This window comes from Amblyomma americanum, chromosome 4, assembly GCF_052857255.1.
Source record: "Amblyomma americanum isolate KBUSLIRL-KWMA chromosome 4, ASM5285725v1, whole genome shotgun sequence".
Lineage (NCBI taxonomy): Eukaryota > Metazoa > Arthropoda > Arachnida > Ixodida > Ixodidae > Amblyomma > Amblyomma americanum.
In genome coordinates, this window is record NC_135500.1 from 126,722,758 (window position 1) to 126,741,596 (window position 18,839).

Consider the following 18,839-nt stretch of genomic DNA (forward strand, 5'->3'; position numbering starts at 1 on the left):
ATTACATAAATGTTGCTGTGAAGGAGCCGCAAATTTTGCACTACATAAATGCCGTTTTGAAGAAGTAATAAATTTTGCCGTTTTGCGCCGTCTGTTTTATGTGAAGCGCTTCGATGCTCGCAGAAGTGGGAAATTGTCACCGGATCAACCGAATGGACTGCATCACGTGGTCAATTATGCCAACTTAGCTATTATGATAAGCGTTAGCTAAACGCTGTATGTGTTCAATTTCGATTCCAGTCACATTGTGTACAGAGCACGCACTCCTAGACTTCGGGGATTCCGGTAACACCAAATACTCAGTGTACGCAATAAACGTTTTGACTGGCTTGCGTGACCCAAAAACCCTGTTAATCACTGAAGAAGGAGCTTCAGCACAGGGGAACCGACCTTTTGATTGCGATGCACGTTCTCAAAGACCACTGTTGTTTAGCTCACCCTCGCACAAAATCTTCCGCAAGTTGTTTGTTTCTGCGGAACAGCTCAAACCCGCGACAACAGGCAATCGACACTCTTCCCTCATAAAAACCCACACCACGTTTAGCGAGATACTATACAAGCGCAGCTCACAACGTTGTTTGAGCAGGCGTAGGTAAACACTGCCTATATATCGTCTCGATAGGCGTGCAAAGGCACGCGAGGGGTATAGCTTCACAGTTCAATTACACCTGACAGCCGCGCGGGCGCGTCTTATTTACAAACGCGATAAAGCGCTTGCGGCCCCGTCCAAGCCAATATCTTCTCGCGCGCAACCTACCTGCATCGCGCAGTCACGTGCGCGCACTTACTTCACGTGTTTATTCGAGAAGTGGCAGGGCTGCCATCAGAGAGCAGGGTGGTTCCCGTTGTGCACCGCAATGTTCAGCCTGCATCCGCTGTACGAAGCGATGCGGCTCAAAAATTACGGCGCTCAGTCGCTCGTGAACGGCGTGCTACCAGAAGGTGCGGCGACTGCCCTGCGCCTATAATGCACGTTCGCTGGGGCTCCGAGCTATTCATTCACGCTAAGCAGGCAGACTTTGCTGCAATGGACTCCTTGGGTGAGAAGGAACGAACGCGAAGGGTGCTAGCACGCACGCACACCCGCGTACTGAGACGCCGAGTATCTAAATAAGGAGGCGTTCGTACGGCGTCTAACCATGGGTACGACGCGGGATGAATAAGTCATGAAGCCCGAGTCTTCCAGCAGGCTTGCATCGGTGTTACATAAGGCACACCCGGGATCCTTCTATATATACGAGATTCCCTGTTAGGATGGAGCCGTGAAAGCACCGCATACTTGCCTGCTTGGCCTGAAGGAGCGCCCTATAGTCGTGACAGGATGTCCGCTGTGCGTATGTGTACGCGAAATGAGAAACAGTTTGAAACCCGCCGAAAACCGGGGGTGAGGGGGTTGTACATCTGTCTCTATACGCCGCGAGCGACGAAGCACGCACCTACGAGCGGCTTCTATGCGCGTAGGACGGTGTGCGTTCCGAGTTTTCCACTAAACTTGCAAATAGGTCCTACTGTGCCGTTTTACTTATAGTGGAAGCTGTTTGTCTCTATGAAGAGGCCAGGCGCCCGTACCCGACTATGGCATACCGATGAGTTTGAACCAGGTGTGTTCGTTATTAATCATGCCCTGCATGCCGACGCTTGAAAGAACGCTTTCATTCGGGGCGATAAGCACAGCAAATGCACCTTCATTGAGATGACAATGCATTAGCCTTTCGAAAGTTTAAGGCAGTGAAAAGTAAATTATAATTTACCTTTTCCCTGCGCTCCAACTAACTTCATTCGCGTGGTGTTTCTATATCTGTATTCTCTAGCGATTTTTTTTATTTAACTTCATTCTTTCATCACTCTGCCCTTGGTAGATACCTGCTGAGGCGTAACGGAGATGTCTTTAATTAAAGCAATACAGATCACCGAACCTTACGAATCAACTGCAGTTAGTTTTATGTAGATTTTTTTTTCATAAGGACGTACGCGAACGTATTTGTACAGAGCCGACAAAGAGGGGAATAGTATGAAGTAAGGAAAGGCGCAGTACAGTCTTTCAGTGAAGCTGTGGCCTTGACGTTTTAGGTGGGCGTCAGTGCGGTGTTCCCAGAATGGGCGTTTCCAATCTGTACCCGTGTTATGAGTTGCGACACCGTGGTTCTAAGCACAAGTGGCGTGCCCCGTACGCCCGACATAGTCGTGCCTCGCTCATCCGCACACTTTGGTTCCCGAGAAAAGCTCTGCGTGGAGCGAGGCTTGCATTACAACGAATCGCGCAGCAAAAAAAAAAAATAATAATAAATAACTTTTTCGGGAAAGCGAAACTTTTCCTGTACGCTCAGAACTCCGTAGGAAAGCGTAGAGCGCTTGCCGATCTGGCCAAGCCTGCTGTCCGGGCGCCGAGAACAAAAGCGAGCAATAAGAAGGTACATCTCTCAAAGCAATCGAGGCACCGCGACCTCGAATCTAAGCAACGTGAAGGAAAACATTATCACTTGTGCATATTTTTGGGCTTGTACCTGAGAATGACTCTCATGCATTCTTTGAAATCATGCCATGACGAATTCTTATAAAAGAAGAAGAATAGAAAAGCAATTTTCCCTCAATATTTTGCAATCGTGCCTTTTTTTATACCTTTTGCAATTTACTCAGTGCGAGTTCTCGTTTCGAATACGTCATGGCTCCTCTGCATTGCACTGAGGGCAATGCTTGTTTGTTCTTGCTTTGTTTCCCTCCTTGAGCAAGGGCTTTTCAGCTGCGTCTTTAATTTATAATCCATGTCACTATTCGGTGCACGCTTTCAGCAATCAAGAAGCCGTACACGAAAGTTTTGCAACGGCAGTGCCCCTCGCGAAAACGTGTGATCAATACTATAGCCTGCCGTGAGTCAATCTCTGCTGGTCGCAGTCATTCTCATTTCACGCCACTCGGTACTCGCGAAACATTCTGGGCCTAATTCAGCAGACAGGAACTTCTCCGTGCGAAGGCGCTTACCGCGTACCCTGGCGCAGTGTTCAGACTGCTTACTCGTTCTCGGCACGTGTGAAGTTCACGCTGTGTTCGGTAGCATACGTTCGGCACGGAGGCTCCATGTGCTAAGCCAACATACTTTATGCGCTCACGTTGTCCCGCTATACGCCTAAATTGACCAGCTGACCCCAATTAAAGACACGCGCTGGAAAACTTGAGGTAAAGGTTGCATGGAACATTCCTCGGGGATAGTCGAGCGTTTGACGGAATCCCGTCTGGCGAGGAGGGAACATAATAGCAGAAAAAGAGGAGCCCTCGCCAAGTGGTGAGTGCTCCTCTTTTTCTGCTATTATTCCTCGTGGATGGGCGTTAATTTATGCAGAATGTAATTCTTTCGCACTCAGCGCAGGTAAGGAGACCGGTGAATACGATGGAGTGGGAACACTCCCTTGCTGCTCTTTCATCGATCTTTTGGGTCTCATTGCAGTTTGCAGATCCGTCATCATCAGCCCTCTTTTCAGCGCGAATCGATGACCTTAATTACGCTAGTTAGTTGCTGCAAAGGTTGGTGGTGCGTCATGGTGTCCACGCGTGGCCGTCCATGTATCATGGCGTATAGGTGGGTGTCATACAATTGCCTAGAGCTCAAATAACAGTCGCATGCGCATACAGTTGCGTCAGCGTCATATGGTCACAATGGCTCACTTGCTGAAGCATTCTTCTGTGTCTCATGCAGTTCGCTACACACTCGGGCGCTCCCGCTCAAAAGCGTGATCATTCCGCACAGAATATTAATGAAGGTTATTGGTCTGGTTCATAAAAAGAAGTAAAAGCAGGTAGCTAAAAAAAAAGGAAGGAAAAGGACAAACTAAAGCCACACATAATGGGACAAGTTGCTCTACGCAACATCCGAGAGTGTTTGTTGGGAAAAGTCGTGTGTGCCGGGCTTTCAATGAGCAAGGTCGGTCCGATTAGTTATTGATGTCCTCGTAATTTTCGTATTCGCATAATAACCTTAATCATGATGCTAACTGTTGCAATAAACGGCAAAAATTTCTGCGGTTTTAAGCGCTAATGAATAGTCGTACGTTTTCCTAATTACGCGTTTAAGGACCTGAAGGAACAGAGCTCTTTACTTGCTTTGGTTTTGCTGCTTCGCTATGTAAAGGACAAAGTTTAAGAGAAGTTTATATTCACAAAGTTTCGAAATTGAAATCCATGTGTTCCGTAGATTGCGCAGCCGCCGCGAGATGCCGCTACGAGCCTGCTCGTCATCGAAACACCCTTGAAAGTTTGTGCTCGGATGGGGCTCCTTGCATTATGTGACTCCAGGTGCATGGGCGTTAACTGCCACGAAATCCAACCCCCGTTCGCAATGTTCGCGCCGAAATGTCTTTTCGAGCATGAAAAACACATTGTAGACAAAATCCAGCATGATTTCCAGCGCCGGTGGTCGTTTTGGTCGGCGGTGCTTAACAGTACGAAAAAATTTCGAGGGGGGCTGAAGCCCCATAAGCCACGCACCTGGCTACGCCCCTGATACTAGCGTAGTCGTATACCAGAATTGCTATAGGCGCTTTCAGGACGCGAGCAGTTGCAGAGGTTCGTACACGTCCCCAGCTTGAGTGCGCAAGTGTCGCAAGCACGCTGTTGGCCCTGTATGCGCAAACCCCAGGGCGACTTCGCTATGCGGAACTCTTATCAGATAATAGAATCCCTGTGAGACATTCTAGCGTATATATATACCTTTTTATCAGGTGGTCGCTGCACGCAGGCAGTGGATCCTGCTGGACTCGCCCCTGTCACTGCTCGTGCGCAGCTGGTATCCGGTAAACCATTATACGGCTACGCTTGTAACGTCTCCGCTATCATGTGGGCACGTATTCACGTCGACCTATGTCGGATTAGCGGCTGCCTGCTACGCATGCGCAGTGTCATCTAAGTGGTCAGATAGGCGCGCAGCTGCCACTGCCGGTGCGTAGCAACCAACCAGTAATCCAGTGCACATCTGCATTAGTACGTCGACGGGGCGCTGAAACTCTCTCAGGGCGTTCACCTTCGCGTTACTTAGCTTCATGCGTGTATCCATGGCCTGCTTTCTCTTCCTTTTCATTGGTAGCTGGTGGGGGCGTGGCTAGCCTCAACGGTTCTCGTCGACCAGTCGGCTCTTGTCCACTTATTCAAGGGTCACGTGCACTATCACATTTGACATTAAATAGATCCCGCTTCTTTCTCTACTGGCAGCGAGAGACTCCGAGACTGTCCGAGATAACACGTGAATCCGAGACAACACGTGACCTTACGTCCCATTTCTAACGTCAGGCACGATGCAGGTATCTCCTGTATGCCTGCTACTGCTCCTGCCCCACTTACGCAATGGGAGTGGAGAGTGACCATCACTCGAGGATGCAAATCGGCTGGCCCGGCTCTCCGCACGAGATGCAAGCGTGGCGCCAGCTCGCGAGATGCCGACGCACCACTACGCTCGAACGGTGGCGCGGTTTGCAACCCGTTCCAGTAGGCCCGGCCGATGGGCGGTAGAAACAGATCTGCGAGAGGGCGAAGGACTAACGGAGGTCGGGCAAAAAGCAACGCCTCACCACGTGACGAAGCCGGGCCAAGGGACACTGATTAATGGCGGTGACTAATGCACCTCTAACATGACAGGTGTAAAATGGGACCGGCGACGTTGAGTTACGACCGCGGTGTAAGGAGGCAGGCGTGAAATGAGCGGCCCTTTTGAGCCGCATATAAGCCGCTCCGAGCGAGATGAAGTGAAATATGGAAGTTGGGCAGCGCACGTGTCGGAAGGCGGAGAACAAGTTGTCTCTAACTGCACGGCTTTTGCACGGGTGGCGCGGCTTCCTGGACGCGCTGGCCACGGCTGGGCTCAAGGACGTGACCTCCATTCACCCACCACTGGCCAGAACTTGACGGAAAAATAAAAAAGGAAAGGTTGCACAGGACGCGCCAACTACGATATTCAAGCCTGCTTCTAAATACCTCAAGGCGATGATAACGAAATCGAAGAATGCGTGTTGCATCCGGCAGCAGAATCGTGTATTATCTGTATATATGTACACAGTGGCTTGCTGTTGTTGTTGTGTCACTCAAAAGACACCAATGTTCTCTTCTCTCATTTCCCCTTTTTGCTTCATCTTTCTTTAGCTTCCTCTAGCATGGGTAAAAGGCGCCCAGGAACGGACCGTGTGTTGCTGCGCGTGTTGAACGGCTGTGACATCACGTCGAAAAATACCTGAGCGCCCTTGCATCAACCCCACGGATGGTGTAGCGACAGCTACACTACGCCGCCTCTTCGACCCTTCAGCGTGGCACCACTTGAGCTCCGTGGCGGCGCCGTTGGTCACGTGGTTGGCCACGTGGAATGATCACGTGTGGTGCGGCCGTTGGTCACGTGGTGCGGAGCAGCTGCTGCTGCCGGCGGCGCGGAGCGCAACAGCTGCAACAGGTGTGCGCATGCGCCGTGTCAAGTGGGACGAAGATGGAGAAGGAACGCCCAGCGAAACGGAGCGGCGAAAGACTGACTGACTGCAATTCGACTGAGCAAGTTCCACTCGGCCAGATGTACCTATCGCGTCACTCCAGGTTTAGATAGATAAAGAGGAGGAGGGAAAGACAGGGATGTTGACCAGAAAGGGGTTCCGGTTGGCTACCCTGCACTGGGGAAGAGGGATTAGGGGGCTAAAAGGAGGAAGAGAGAAGGGGAAGAAAGGCATAACACACACACGCACAACGCAGTCACAATTTGTCACTCAATCCAGTCGCTCTCAAGTAGGCAAAGAGTGCCTTGTGTGCCTTTAGGGCAGTCGACTGCTGTGGCCACGGACCGAGGATCTTTTGCTCTGTTAATGGGCGAGGATCGAGGCGGTCCAGGGCACAACACAGTGTATGTCTTGCACTCGCAAATGCAGGGCATTCACAGAGAAGATGAGCGATGGTCTCCTCACAACCGCAGCTTTCACAGGCAGGACTGTCGGCCATCCCCATCCGGAAAGCATAGTGGTTGGTGAAAGCAACGCCGATCCATAAACGGCATAACAATGTTGCGTCCTGACATGCTAATTTACGTGGAAGACGAAGGCGCAGTCCAGGGTCCAGTTCCTTGAGGCGGAGGTTGCAAAACTCTCCCGTGTTCCACGCTGAAAGTGTGAGCTCCAGCGCCAAAGGGCGAAGCCCACACGCTGCGTCAGGTCTCGATATTGGGATCCTCACTGGAAGTCCGTCCTTTTGAGCAGAACGCTCAGCCGCATCGGCCTGGTGATTACCTTTAATACCACAGTGTCCTGGCAGCCATTGAAAAATGATGTCATGACCTTTGGAAACGGTGCCGTGGTACAGTAGACGGATCTCAGCAACAAGTTGTTCCTGCGACCCGCGGCGTAGCGCAGCTTGCAGGGCTTGAAGGGCTGCTTTAGAGTCGGTGAAAACCGTCCAGTCATGTGGAGGTTCCTGACTGATGAACTCTACCGCAGTCCGTAAGGCTGCGAGTCCCACACCAGTTGAAGATGTTGGATAGGTCGTCTTCACTTTCATGAAGATGGATCTGGCCGGTATCACCACCGACCCCGCAGAACTGGTCGAGTGAACTGATCCACTAGAGCTAAACCACAGCCATTTTTTCTATGGGTGCAGCTCGTTTCGCTGAGCACCAGAACTGCACACAGTAGAAGCGTAAGCAGACGGTGAGCGAGGAACGAAAGTAAGACAGTTTTTTTTTCATTCCTAAACTTCAACTATTGTATCTCTTTCTTTTGTGTTTTTTATTGATGGTGATGACGATGTGGCGTAAGGGCAACTTTGGTCAAACGGCGCCATGCCAAAGGTATTACTGTCTACTGCATGTGAGGTCAAACACCCATTTTCCAAGCATTTCACGCCAAACAAGCCGAGCACCATGCCAGTGGAAAGCTTGTAGCCATTGTATCACCGGTGGCTACCCGGTGGCACAGTGGATCAAGCTCTGCAGCTCCCGCATGCGAGAGAGCCGCTGCGGTGGCTCAGTGCTCATGGCACTCGGCTGCTGACCCGCAAGACGTACGCGGGTTCGATCCCGGCCGTGGCGGTCGAATTTCGATGGAGGCGAGATGCTAGGCTCGTGTACTGTGCGATGTCAGTGCACGTTAAAAGGGCTAGTGTATCGGGGCTAGTGTGACAGTGTCACCATCAGCACCCATGTTTGATTGTAAACGAAAAAAACAGTGCATACTTCCCGCCGACGTCAGCCCGGACGGCTTCAATGTAGAAACTTTGTAAAACAAAATTAAACCGCATGGACTTCTATTTTTTATAGCAAAAAAGTCTCAAGAGGAAGGTGCGGATTCGCCCTTGGATCGCGCCCAACTCCATAATCTGATTGTATTGTTAAGCGCTTGGATGGATGGATGGATGGATGGATACGGCTGAACCCTTTACATCGGGCGGTGGCTCAAGCCACGGCCAGCGCCATCTCGCGGAGCTCAGCGTCGCTACTTAGAATAAGCGTCCGTTAGTTTCATCAGTTTAAAATGCATACGAATGAAGTGCTTATCGTATCGAAGCAATCAATCAGCATAATAGCCCCGGACCATATTGTCAAAAATGGTGACGCGGCATTCACCGATGAAACGCGAGAACAGCGCGAGAGCGCGAAATTTTATTTTGAGCGGAAAAGATGAAGAAAGACACAACATGAGTTTCTACACAGCTGTTATAGGCCCTTATAGTGATAATGCAATGTTGCAAGCAGCGTGACAGCGTTGTTGCCGTTATACACAGGCCGTTATGTTGGAGCGCAGATGCTTAATGAAAATATACCTTCAAATCAACATCGTGTGAAACACAAATCCCCTATATATGAACAACTTTGCAATGAACCGCAACCACCTTTTCACCACTCAACCGGTGTTAAGGAAAAACACGCTCCGCCTTGGCACCCCAATCTCATCAACCGGTCAGTCATCCTTAGCGCCGCACTATAGGAAGGTACAACACCACCCACATCACTACTGAGTCTCATTATAACGGATTCCAAAAAGTTGTGTGATGCCATTGTTATTATTGATAATAAAGGAACAATGAAAGTGATAATCCGGGATGATGAATGTTGATACAATTAAAATGAATATATATTCTTTTTTTCTTTTTGTTCGATGTGTAGGCGTTATCCATTAATTTCCCCATTAATGTGTGTGTTTTGCGTGTGCTATTTCTTGCTTAACCGGAACCGGATACTTTCAGGCCTCCTAGTTTGGATATTTACGGACGACTTTTGTTATTGTTACGCCCTTGCATTTCGTTTGAGTACTTTTGTGTTTTTCTCCGCAAAAAAATTTTTCTGTTTCGTTTCTTTTAGACCGTACTTGTAAAGCAATATAGTATATATCCTTCCCTTACGCATTATCACCCGTGTGATAGTCTTTAGGGGATTCCTTAAATGGTTGCTTCTGTAACTTCTATCTACGTTTGGACGGAAAACATAATTAAAAATAAACAAAAGACGACTCTAACCGAACAGCGACGTGACAGCTTTGTCACGTGACTGGGCTGCGAAGACATGCAATAAACGTCTACCATATGAGACAGAACTCATGCGTGCTGAGTAGACCAGCAGCACCTTCGGGTTTCCTGTAATGATAACGCTGTCGCGGTTTTGGAGAGCTGCCACACCTTGTTGCCCCTAACTTTGGGCGCATTGCCGAAGTAATATATGTACAGTTGCGGACGAAAGTAAACAGAGCGCGCAGTTGCTTTCTAGCACTTTTCACGCCTTGTCTCAATGAAATTGGCAGATATGGGTTGGGCATGCTGGTACTGGACACCTGCTTTCTCATGAACAAACAGCGCTTCTTTATTTCCGATTGGGAATGCGTGATGACACTTACGACGGAATAGTGCGCTCCGGTAGAACTTTCTGACGGGCTAGTTGGTATATTTCTATTAAATAGCGTGAGCTAACAGGACGAACACAGGAAACTGTGCGCTTCTTTCCTCTGTCGCCAAGTTTCCTGTGTTCGTCCTGTTAGTGCACGCTATTTAATAGTGCGCTCCGTTTACATATGCCCCGCACCTGCACATAGTGCACATTTTCTTAACATTTTTTACATTATCCTGCCGTTTACGTTATTGTCTTTCTCTGTTTCACTTACTTCTACGACTTGAAGTACGTTCCGATGAGTGTTAATCTGCGCAGAGCAGCTCGACCTGAGGCAAATCAATCCATCTCATTTAAGCAGACATTGGCGCTCGCGCCATACAACGATACATTAAACGAACCACAGTCGCAGCACTACTAAAAAAACAAACCTGAACAACTTTTTCTTTGTCAGTAACTTTTTCTTTGTTTTTTTTCTTTGTGTACACGCGTCACCAAGTTAAAAAAAAACAAACTCGTCACTCGGAAAACTCACGACAGCGTGTAATTTCCGGCGCAGTGCAAACAAGCCGACGTGACGGTGGTGCGAGCGTCCACGCCCACTGCTGGGATTCGTTTCCCGATTAAGGGCGAGCAGCTTTCGGCGCTGATGGCTACAATGGATGCAAAGTGTTTCATTACCCGGCGCACCTCTTTACAAGAACGCCCGCTCAACCCTTCGCAACGAAGAGCGTCAGTTCACGCTCACCCGCGTAGCTGCAGCCAGTCCAGCTGTCGGCATGCGAAACCGAAGGGAGGAGCGGGGGGGGGGGGGATGGGGGGGGGGAGATGTACCAGTCAAACTCGTTCTTCGCGGTACACGCTGTGTGTAACCCACCTCTCCGGGCCGCAGTCCAACGACGAGTATACGACGACAGGCAATCTCGTCTGGTGTCTCTTCATCGCACTGCGCAGGCTTCTGCTCGTTTGTCAATCAACTAGCCGGCTGACTGGCTCGGCGGCAACGGGGCTATCGCGTCCACCAGGGGGAACCGTCCCACAAGCGGAGCCAGGGAGAAGTGACGGACAAGCTGGCGGGGCAAAGGTGGCAATTTGGTGTCGCGGGACGACGGCGCGAACCCACGCTCTGAGGAGCGAAAGCACGCGCTGGAATTGAGCGTGGAGTGCAAGCACATCGTGCGGTGTCGGCGTCGTTACACTCTGCCCGCTTAATAGCGTGCAGCGCTTTTCAAGCTAGAGCTGCGGGGGGCAGAACACAGAAGGCTATTGCCCCGTAAGAGCGGCTCGTTAGTGCCGGGCGTGTTGGCTTTCATGCCCGTTTGGCTATCGTTATTGCCTTACGCTAGCCAATCTGGAATTACGCGTACGAATAGCCTTGAGATTAAGGCGTCTGAGCAGCTCACACCGACTCCAGCCTCGGCAATCCGTTATGGGTAAGCGACGCGCGAGTACGGTGCCAGCAATGCAGGCTGCACGCAACAGGGGATTACGAATTAGTAGAGGGTGGGAAATTAATCTTCTTGTCACCCCCTGCATCTTGTTTTCTTGGACGATTGGCATCTTGGATATAAACTGACGGTTGGGACTGCGAAAGCAGAACGTGTAACGGAGACAAATAGAATAGGACAACAGAGCGCCCCTCCATCCCCCTGCCTAGTCTTATCATCCTCTCTCTCCCTTCGTTATCTTGTAATTACTCTGTACTAACGTTACTTTGTTGTTAGTCGAACATTATCCGTGTTCGTTCACGTATACGGCTTCGTCTATCGTACAGTTCTACGTGAGAGACAAGCGCAAGCCAGTGTGCGCGTCTCTATTGTCTGGTCACCACATGCAATTCTAAATCTCCCTTTATTTCCACTTACCCTCGCGAAGAGTAAAAAGCCAGGGTCGCTTAACCACCGGCCGGCAGACCTCTTCACCTCTAATCTCAACTTGCTTTGTCACTCTTTGTAAAGCAGCATAGGAATCCACAACGTGCGACCGTTTGTGAATTACCACTTCTGTCCAGCAACAGCTCGCTAACCTTCATAAGGAAGGAGAAACAAACAGCGTGGCGGCAACATTGGCAAGCACAGAGCGTGCCGTCCGTGTTACCATCGTGTTCTTGGCTTACGGATCATCACTAATTTATGCCAGTGTTCCTGCATTGTTAGGTGGCTAACGGCGGAGACCCGGGCCTTAGTTTAAGCAAAAAAGAGCAAAGAAAGAAAAGCGGTTACACACACACAGACGTGCGCACGCGCGTTGAGAAGACGTAACTGTGAGCCAGAAGTTATATTCTTATAAAGTGAACTGACACGCTTAAAAACATAATTCTTTACTGAAGTCTGACTGGAGACTAGCCTTCATCAGAGTGCTACCCGATTGTTCTAGACCACTAACTGTAGGGGTTTGAAAGAGGCTGCTACTGTGGGCCTTAGTTTAAGCAAGAAAAAGAGCAAAGAAACAAAAGCGGTTACATACATACATACATACATACATACATACATACATACATACATACATACATACATACATACATACATACATACATACATACATACATACATACATACATACGTACGTACGTACGTACGTACGTACATACATACATACATACATACATACATACATACATACATACATACATACATACATACATACATACATACATACATACATACATACATACATACATACATACATACATACATACATACATACATACATACATACAAACAAACAAACAAACAAACAAAACTGTGGACCGCTTGCTTCGTAAATGAAGCCGATAGCTCTATTGTTAGCCGCCAGCTGGAGACCCCACTTGTGGAGTTCACAGTCAAAACACTGCTCTTTCGCCTACACAAGTGTGGTCTGTGGCCGACAGGTAATACTAGAGCTATCGGCTTCATTTACGGATGACGCGGTCAGATACTTTGGTCCCCGACTGTACATAAATACATTGCATAGCATCTACACAGATGCCTTTCAAGACAATGCAGCTTCTGAACTTGAACTTGTAAATTGACATTTTATATCAGAAGTCAATAATTAAGAGTCTAGCTATTTAGTCTTTACTGGTTAATTTCGAAGAACGTAAGAAATGCTGCAGACTAAGCCAGAAGACCCTACAGCACTCAGTTGACTTCACTGGGATTGGACACGGCGCCTTGTTTAAAATTTTGGCTACTTTTCTTTGGGACACGTTGTATGAGTTAATGCGAAATGCGCATTTCTTTTCGGATCCTCACCAGAAAGCAAATCACGCGAAGTAGCAACCACGACGCAGTAAGACTTCTTGTTCAGGCAGAACTTCACAAATCGTCATAAATGTTTATCACTGCAAGTCGTAACTGTTAACACCGACACATAGCAAAGAAGAGAGCGTAGGATCAGCTTCGGTAGTGATTGCGTAATAGTGCGCCGCCAAGAAAACTGGTCATTATAAATCAACTAGAGGAGCTTCTGGAATAATGTGGATAGACTGTTGGGCCAATTTGATCCGTATAGTCTTACGCAAAGAGCAGCACGAAAAGGACACAGCCGCAAGACCAGCGAAGACACAGGACTATTGCCGGACAACGATTTTATTGACGCAACATTCGCGCCCGCAATGTGTTGTTTGGCGGCGGGGGAGAATGTTCTTTCCATAAAAGTCAGTCTTTGTTCAGCAATCGTCATGTCTTTTCCTTGCTCTTGATGTTCCATTTTTTTTTCAGGTGGTTTACGTGCAGGGCTTCTGATCGTGGTCTATATAGCTGCTTTCACGTAGTTTACGTGCAGGGCTTCTGATCGTGGTCTAGATAGCTGCTTTCAGGTGGTTTACGTGCAGGGCTTTGGGTGTCGTGGTCTATGTAGCTGCTTTCAGGTGGTTTACGTGCAGGGCTTGTGATTCGTAGTCTATATAGCTGCTTTCAGATGGTTTACGTGCAGGGCTTTTGCATCGTGGTCTATATAGCTGCTTTCAGGTGGTTTACGTGCAGGGCTCTTACATCGTGGTCTAGATAGCTGCTTTCAGGTGGTTTACGTGCAGGGCTTTGGGATCCGTGGTCTATGTAGCTGGTTTCAGGTGGTTTACGTGCAGGGCTTCTGATCGTGGTCTATATAACTGCTTTCAGGTGGTTTACGTGCAGGGCTTCTGATCGTGGTCTAGATAGCTGCTTTCAGGTGGTTTACGTGCAGGGCTCTTACATCGTGGTCTAGATAGCTGCTTTCAGGTGGTTTACGTGCAGGGCTTTGGGATCCGTGGTCTATGTAGCTGGTTTCAGGTGGTTTACGTGCAGGGCTTCTGATCGTGGTCTATATAACTGCTTTCAGGTGGTTTACGTGCAGGGCTTCTGATCGTGGTCTAGATAGCTGCTTTCAGGTGGTTTACGTGCAGGGCTTTGGGTGTCGTGGTCTATGTAGCTGCTTTCAGGTGGTTTACGTGCAGGGCTTGTGATTCGTAGTCTATATAGCTGCTTTCGGATGGTTTACGTGCAGGGCTTTTGCATCGTGGTCTATATAGCTGCTTTCAGGTGGTTTACGTGCAGGGCTTCTGATTCGTGGTCTAGATAGCTGCTTTAAGGTGGTTTACGTGCAGGGCTTTCGCTTCGTGGTCTAGATAGCTGCATTCTGCCGCATTCTTAGGAAGTAATCTTTAGCTCTTCAGACGCTTGTAGCAGCGGCCGTAAATTAATAGAGCTTTCTGTTTAGTTTATCGCAATAGAATGAGGACCAGTGAAGAATCCGCTCTGTGAATCGACTAACCCTCTCGTCCCCCCACAGCACGCATGTCAACACCGCATTCCAAGACGCCTCAGCGAAGAACGTTGCCGTCAGTTTGGCACGCGTGCCGTGGCAGGAGACAGGTGAAGGGCTGTCTACAGCGAGGGTAAGCAGGAACGGAACAGTGCGGAGGAGGTGGAGCGTGTTGCCTCACGGGAGCGTGAGCGAAGAGGGCGAGGGTGGAAGCTGGTCAGCGGTGAAGGGGAAAGGCGCTAATGCCCACGCGCCGGCAGTTACGTCCAAAGGAAGGAAGAAAAACCGGACACCCCGGCACTTGGTATCGCGCATTGAGTCACGCGGCAACTGGGAGACATCGATGATGACACCAATAAGATGCCGTGGCGCCTTTCTCCTTTGCTTCTGGGTATCTTTTACTGCTCTCTTTCTCTTCAGTTTATCCTTCTATTTTTGTTTGTTTCTATTTTTCTTTTTTCTTGCCCGAAGCACGGCGACCGCCTGGTCATTCTCGCTTCCGGCTGGCGCTCCTTTTGAGGCCGTCGACAAACCCCGACGACCGGGAAGACTTAAACGGCACATGATCGCCGCTGTGCAGTCCGGGAAAGCAAATAATGGGCAGGAGGGTTGGATTATCTGGCAGCCATGGGCGTACAATTTGTTGGAATTAACAAGCTCCGGTTGGAAGTTCGAACAGCGCCTTCCGGTTGTCACAAGCATAGCCATTGGCTAGGCAGCGAAGGGGAAGCGTAGTACGCTCCTGGCTCCGCTGATGCATGAAACATTTAGCGTGTGTTGTACATTCGTTTCGAAACATCTTCTGTCTTGCTTTGTTCTTAACATTTCGTTACTAAGCCGGAACATTACACAAAGTACACCCCTCCTTTTATACGTGTATTGTGCAATGCTCCCTGTAATAACACACATTTGATGTACGTTTAAGCTATGCAGAATTGAGGAATGTTAAAAAACGGTTTAATTTTTAGCCGCTTTGTCCGCAGTTTGATAAGTCGAGGTAAGGAAGCAAATTTTCACGCGGATTCTGCTGGTGTTAGAGAAGAGAAAACTGCGCAACATGCAGAATTACGCTGGACCCTATCACTAAATACTGCCCGTGAATCCAGTATCAACAGCGATGGAAAATGACTTTGCACCTTTCTTAGGCAAAATGACGATGACGCCAATCTGGACCCACTGATCACATAAAACGCGGCGGAACAACTGAGAGAGTAACGCAGCTTGCTTTTGTTTATAACGTCAACTGCAGCGAAGCTTGAGCAACAACGGTGGAAAAAAAAGGTCAGTACGAAAAATATTATAATTCTTACTCTGTGGCCTCTGTATAAAACAAGCGAGTCAATGACTGGCTCTCTGCAACAGGAAGATGTAATCACACAGAGTTCTAGATTCTCCACCGTAAGGCTGCCATCCTAAATCGCTTGATATCCGGTATTTACATAGCTCAATGACAAAACTATAATTATGCATTTCGGCACCACATTCTGATGTCAAAAAGCCAACGTAAAACCGCGCCAGAGCATAATGGGGTCAGGGGTGCTGTGTGCAAGAAGCAAGAAATGTATTCCTCGATTGCGACCCATGTCTTTCCGATCTTGTGCAATGTGCGGCTGCGTCAGGAGCATGTGACTAGGTGTGAGCAACTGACCCATCTTTTCAAGGATTTGAGGACGTGCGAGTCGGCAGGGATTCCCGTGCGAGGTGTCCTTGTGCATAAACTAACGCGCATCAAGAGGAAGAGATTCTGAACCCAGTTATTCAGCATTTGTGAGATCATAACGAGGGTGCAACATGATGATAATCTTCCTCCGTACCATATTTATATGGGGAATCTAGTACGAAACAAAGCCGCCACTTAATTCGGCAACAAACGGTTAAAAGGTGCAGTGTGTCACGGTCGAAGTTTTAACATGACAGAGCACATCAAACACACAGCAATGACGGCTAAAACTTCTTCAGTCGAACAGGTATATGATGGAAGTGGCGCTGTTTGGACATGTGTATTGGAAATTATTCCTATATGTTTGCAGAGACGTCTTGTATTCACATGCTGAGCTGCATGCCTTTATTCTCCTTGACCGTGTTGAATGTTTTATCATCGGCAGTAGGCCTGGAAGTCTTATAACATGTCGGGATGGCCTCTGCACTACTAGGCGGCAGGAATGGCCGTTCATGGTCGTCTGCTTGTTTACTCAGATCGTGCCAGACCACGAATTTTTGGTAGGGTCGCCTTTCAAAATCCGGCAATCTTACTGGTACAAAGCTCGCAGGTCAGTGAGCGTCCCGCGACTTGCGGCAGTCAAATGAACTACAAGGCATGGAAAAGCATTAGCTTCCAACGCTTTACCGATAGGTAAGTGCGGAGATAAGTGGCGGCGCCACCATCTGCAGACCTGCAGAAACTGCCCGCCGAACATACCTCGGCTTTGTTGCCCAGTTTCCTAACTGCCGCGATTAAAGAAGTTTGTGCGTATGTTCATTAATTTTCGGGGACAAAATTGTTCACTTTCCTTTCGGTTCGGATTTCCGCAGTCGTCACCCTGAGTATCCACACAGCAAGAGGGCCTTGCATCGCGTGTTTGCGACGTCGCATTAAATGACATCGGAAAGAAACGTGTCCTTGGAGAGAGAGAAGAGCTTTTCAAGTACCGTTCTGGGAACACAGAGATTCCTTACAACCACCCCATCTTAACTCTGACTTCATTTGGGTGCGAGCGGCCACGTGCAGTTTCAAATATCACTCCGACATCACTAAACAGAGGCAAAAACAACAGAAGTCCCCAAAGCTTTTACTCACCCTATGATGTCAACCGGCACTCCGCTCCAGACTAACATGCCCACAAAGGCGAAACTTCGGCGCGAAAATTCCACTCGTCGCTATTGAAGCGCACTCTCAGGCAATGGGAAACACAACCACCTATCGGAGCGCAGTTTCGCGGAGGCGACACAGGAAACCTTCCGCACTTTCACTGTCCGCGAAACTGCCGGCTTGTTCCCTCGCTCGTCGCGCTGCTGTTCTCGTTCGGATCGCGCGACAGTCCGGAACCGGTAATCCCAGGACAAGCGGCAACGAGACGTCGTTGAGTTCGGAGCCCACGGGGGCACCAAACCAGAGTGTCCCGGACGCTGGAAGCTAGCGGTCCGGTTCCCAGAACTCGATGGTTCGGACAGCCAACACACAAAGCACCTCTTCCCTGATGTGCACGGAGGTAACAAACTAGTGGTCAGGCTCTTGCAAAGACGCAGGTAGCTGGAACAGTAGCGTCGGCGGAGGGCGTAGCACCTTTGACGTAAAGCACCAATCGGTCACTGCAAAACAACAGCGCACGTGGTTTCACTTTCCGCGGCCCGTCGCACCGATCACAAGCTTGCGGGACTGGTTCCGGAGTTTGCAGTGGCGACCGCTATTGCGCCGTCTAAGCTTCGCTGGATCACACGTCCACGGGACGTGGGGTGAAATTTGCTACACGGCAGCAGAACGCGCGCTCGTTCGCATGGCGCTGGCGCCAGCACTGCTTCCTTCCGTCGCGTTCGGCTTTCGATGGCGCTGTTCCGGGGCACCAGCCTATAACGGGACCGCGCTAGGCGACTCCCTCGCGCTCAGGCAGCGGCGGCCTCTTCGCGCGCTCTCCCACTTGGCGCGATGCGGCGCACGCCGGAAGGAAAGGGGGCCAGCGAAGAACCCGTCATGTGGGACGACGACCACGTTACGTCGCCGCTGCAGCCTGCCTCCGGAAAAGCGATGCCCCCTCAGCGCGCCCAGCGGTCCTCGGAAGGAAGCGGTCAGCACGGCGGCTTCCATCCACCTTCTCGAGCTCCGCGCCATCGAAGCCCTGCCGGCCGGCCGGCCGGCCGCGCGGTTTCCGACGCCCAGAGGCCTTTCTGGAGCACGATGCGCGTTCGCTTTCTGCCGGCGTGCCCTCCTAGTGTCAGCGAGGGTCAATCTCAAGAGACGAGAGCGTTCGCTTTCTATCGTGTCTACCGCTCGGCCTCGCTGACAGGGCGGCTGGGGTCATCACTGCCGCGGGTTAGCTCCCGGCAGTTTGCATGTCTTGGATGAGGGGTCGAGTCTCGCTTGTTCAGAAAGGAGCCGCGATGATCGCCTGTGGCGGTACGGACACATCCGCAATCGCATTGCGATGAATTACTACGCTGCTGCCCTGGTTGTTTATGATAATGCACGAAAGTTCGTGTCCCGAGTTTACCGTGAAACAAACGCATCTGCCTTCATTGCTCATGCTTCCTAGGGCGGGAGTGAATTTTGGAAACAAAGGTTGGTTTTTCAGAA

At 49.7% G+C, this 18,839-nt stretch overlaps 1 protein-coding gene across 1 annotated transcript in view; it reads right to left on the reverse strand.

Moving 5' to 3' along the window:
• The window catches only part of Tsp74F (Tetraspanin 74F), a 345,404-nt gene extending 327,300 nt beyond the window's left edge, over positions 1-18,104 (reverse strand). Inside the window, exon 1 of the mRNA XM_077661653.1 lies at positions 17,349-18,104. The gene's annotated coding sequence lies outside the window, so the exon portion shown is untranslated. The remainder of the gene's footprint in view (positions 1-17,348) is intronic.
• Between the last annotated feature and the right edge of the window lie 735 nt (positions 18,105-18,839).